At 30.5% G+C, this 4018-nt stretch overlaps 1 protein-coding gene across 2 annotated transcripts in view; it reads left to right on the top strand.

The window, feature by feature from the left end:
• Positions 1-309: 309 nt before the first annotated feature.
• The window catches only part of LOC117170695 (cadherin-89D), a 52972-nt gene continuing 49263 nt past the window's right edge, over positions 310-4018 (top strand). The window contains exon 1 of one of the 2 annotated variants that reach the window (XM_033357671.1): positions 310-618. The gene's annotated coding sequence lies outside the window, so the exon portion shown is untranslated. The remainder of the gene's footprint in view (positions 619-4018) is intronic. The other variant, XM_033357672.1, reaches the window with a different exon arrangement.

The following is a 4018-nucleotide window of genomic DNA, read 5'->3' as shown; positions in this document are numbered from 1 at the left end:
CTGCAATAATTAAAAGTATATAAAACACGTGTTTTGTAGAAAAAATGTACGAAATAATGTCTTATTGAAATGAGAAGAATCAATTGTTGCAACGAACTCTCCTAAATTTCACTGAAAACAAAGTTTGCTCAAAGTACGGCTATAATAAACGAAGTAAAAGTCTTCGTTATCTGCGCTACTACACCGTAACCGTGTCCACTTTCATATACTTTATAAGTCTATTTAAGTGCAGAGTTTAGAAACAATTCTCTCCAAGACCCGGAAAGAGAATTTGCAACTGACCGGTGGGTAAGCGGTTTCATGTTCGAACAGGTGAATGCAAGCAGTGCAGAGTTACCCGCTGAATCGGTAGGAGGTTCGCGAGAGTACGTTCACCCGTTAAAAATCCTGTCTAGGTACATACTTTATACTGTTCATTTCACGCCAAATACACCGTCCACAACGCGGGACTGAAAACCGTACAAAATTACCTACCAATCAACGATATCTCGCAATGGTGCAAGACCGCTATTAACGATTTTCAACTTTTCATAAAGAAAGTTTTACAACGTTATTTATTATTTACATCAATTTCATATCAAAGCACACTGCTCGATCATGTAAGGAGTTTACTCAGACGTGAGTATTTAAACAATACATTTACTTGTTATCTGTTTCCGTTGTAGTTTTTGTTGCAGAATTCAAACATAATTCTCATGTTCTGTCTACACTTGAGGTTTCGAGTTTTTTTGATTAAACAATTTTTAGAAATAAAGTTCAAATCGTGCTTACAAGAGGTGTATTTTAAATTCTATTATATAAATGCATATAAACTAACTCAGGCATATACATTATACAGCTGTCATATTTATCTGGTGACGGATAAATTTTACGTTCACTCGAAATGTAACGCTGCAACAAAAACGTCTGAACTCTGAAATCGGAATATAAAAGTTCGAATTTTGTTAGTGTAATATTATACTATTATTATATCCTGGATATGAAGTTAAGACTGGCAAGACTATAATCAATCTACAGTTTTGTATGCTAATTATTAATCTATAGATTAAGCACTCTGATGCTGGGATACAGTTAATCCATGAATCTCAATTGGGTGGGAAAATAAACTTTTTGTTTAAGATAGGAGCTTAACTATTGTGTTCTCTCATGCAGCTGTGTTCCAATTAGTTGCTATATACCAAGTTCTGGAACGTGGTAGCGAATGGATTTTTTTCACACATCGATGCGATAATTGCTTTGCTTTCATAGCTGACAAAAACACGTATTAGTAAATATATTATCGAAAACCAGTTATTTTGGAAATAAGTACATTAAATATAGAAATGAAACATGAAAATATATTAGAAGAAAAAAAAAACAACATTGTGGTATCCATTGTAACATTTCTCTTTTCTCGTATTATTTTTCTAGCAATCAAATCGTAATGCTCTGACAAAACTCCCTGTATTTCTTATAAATGATAGCCCTCATTTTATTTAATAGAGATGTCCCATATAGACCAGTTTCAATACTGTAATTTAGCATTGAAGAATAGTTCGGTTTGCTGTTTAATGTATCCTGTTCAGCAGGTCGTGACCGATTGTTAACGTCGGTTACAAGGCTGGAAGGATATATTGAAAATATCCCTGAGAACTTTATAAAGAAAATTAGCAACAAATGCAACCATTTCATTGATTTTAATAATTTAAAAAATTACTCTACCATTTTATGAGTAATTCGGCCCGCACAAGTAATATATGATTGCGCAGAATTTGTTTTCGTTAAAAATGGGTTTCCATATGATCAGCCAGACTCACTTTATTCCAAAAAACTTTTCTTCTAATCTTTTAAAGAAAAACTCAAAGATTCTGCACAGCGAAATCTTATATCTGTCATCATGTTCTGATTTTTCTACATTATTGAGTATAGTTAAAGATTAAGTTGCTTAAAGCTGCGCACAATAAAAAACTACAATGCTTTCTTCAGACAATCTTTCCTATTTCGTGTTATCATACTAAAAGTAGGATTTTTGTTTTCATATTCTTTTTGATGGATAAAACTAAATATCCTAAAATTTTTCTTTTAGATTTTTTGCGTATCTTGCGTCTTTTCATGCAATACTGAAATTTTCCATTTTTATATTCTCATGCATGAGAGTGTAATGTAATAGTCTAAATTTTCGATCTCTGGTTCTTAACGGATCCTTACGTTTCGGCACGCACAAAATCCGAAAATTATAAAATGTTGTCGGTGTCTCTCTGTATGTCTATCTGTCTTTATGTCTGCCTGTATGTACACAGAAAAAACGAAAGATAAACTTTACGTCGATTCCAGGTGAAAGATTCACCGCAACAAAAATAAACCTTGTCGGATAAATTCTACATTAATCGAAGATAATTTCCGATTTTTAACCTTGCCAGAATAATCTTTCGCCTTATAATCGCTCCATTTTTATTCGACATGTAGCCAAAATTACGACGCCAGCGGTATCCAGTGTCGTTTAACTTAATTAAATTTGAGAGAAATGGGGATTCCCATCTGTCAATTGTTTTTACGCTTTTTGCTAAATGATATTATAAATAAGTTCTAATTTGTCTACAATAGTGTAATTTGTTTCGGAGAAGATACTAAAACAGTAAGAACAATTCTTTTTCTTTTTTCTGTTGCTTATTCTACATGTTTTACCAAAGTTCGCTCACTTCAGCGTGACGCAGTAGACGAGATCAAAATTATTCTCCTAACCTGGTTGAAACTTTCGCCAAAATATATTTAGTTTTTAACTGTTGCAAGTATTAGCTGCAACAAATTTTAAGTTTTGTTTTTTCTCTGTTCTTTTAAATCTGGTGTCCTGATTTAGAACTCGAATTCACTCATACTTTGCCGTTTTCCCATTGCTGTTAAGGATGCCGTAGCAGACGGTAGCTTTTATTTTATCGTAGGATAAACTTTCGCCAAATATCATGTAAACTTTAACAGTTCGTAAATCAGACATTTCCAACCAAAATTTAAAAAATTGAGAGAATTTTCAAAATTTTCAAAATTTGTTTTCAAATTATAGAAATTTTTGTCAAAGTTTCTAATAGATGGGTAAAGGACTTGTAAATTATCTAAACAAAATTTTTTATTTTTATGAAAATTACAACAGTTCTACACTTTTCAAAAATTTGAAAATTTTCAAAAAGTATAAAAAATTATTTTTTTTTCATAGATCCAAAAACTTCATTCAAAATATTCACTAGATACCAAATATATTTCAAAACGATTCTAACCGAATTTTTCGATTAGCCCACAATTTTAAAAATTAGAGCATTTTCAAAGTTTTCAAATTTTAAAAAAAATTTTGTCAAAGCTTCGTATAAATGTGTAAAAGACTTGTAAATTATCCAAATAAAATTTTCAATTTTGATGAAAATTAGAAAAGTTATATACTTTTGAAAATTTTGAAAATCTTCAGATAAATATAAAAAAATATTTTTCTAAAAGATTAGGAAATTTTATTTAAATTCATCACTATATACCAAATATATTTAGAAACCATGTCAGTTATAGGCCTGAAGTTCGAGACGTCTGACATAGACGATTTCAGACTAAATTTTTTTAAAAAATATTTATTTTTGTAAACTTTTTTTTCACAATAATGTAGGGGAAAGTTGAAAAAACACATTCTCACTTTCGGTTTGTCCAATTTTGTCTAAAAGAAAAATGAGAGATAAATCAATATTTTCCCTACAAATGTTCATTTTCTATTCAAAAAAGTATATTTTACTGCTTTTTTATATATTAATTTCGACTCACACAATCCACGAGGTGTAAAGATTATTCCAAAAATTAATGATCCATTATAAAAAAGTGTCCAATTCGACCAAACGTGCCCCTCCAACTGTGTCAATGCACTTATAAAGTCATTTTCGTATCGAATGAATAAAATCAGACACGTTTAAATATCATATTTTTTAAGACATTTGTAAGAGGAAAGATCATAAAAAAAATAAAATAAAAAATCGTATGTCAGGAGGTCGGTCAAATCTGACCAAATGTT

The sequence above is a fragment of the Belonocnema kinseyi genome, chromosome 4 (genome assembly GCF_010883055.1).
Source record: "Belonocnema kinseyi isolate 2016_QV_RU_SX_M_011 chromosome 4, B_treatae_v1, whole genome shotgun sequence".
Taxonomy (NCBI): domain Eukaryota; kingdom Metazoa; phylum Arthropoda; class Insecta; order Hymenoptera; family Cynipidae; genus Belonocnema; species Belonocnema kinseyi.
The sequence above is the reverse complement of the archived record's forward strand: the minus strand, read 5'-3'. Positions and strand labels throughout refer to the sequence as shown.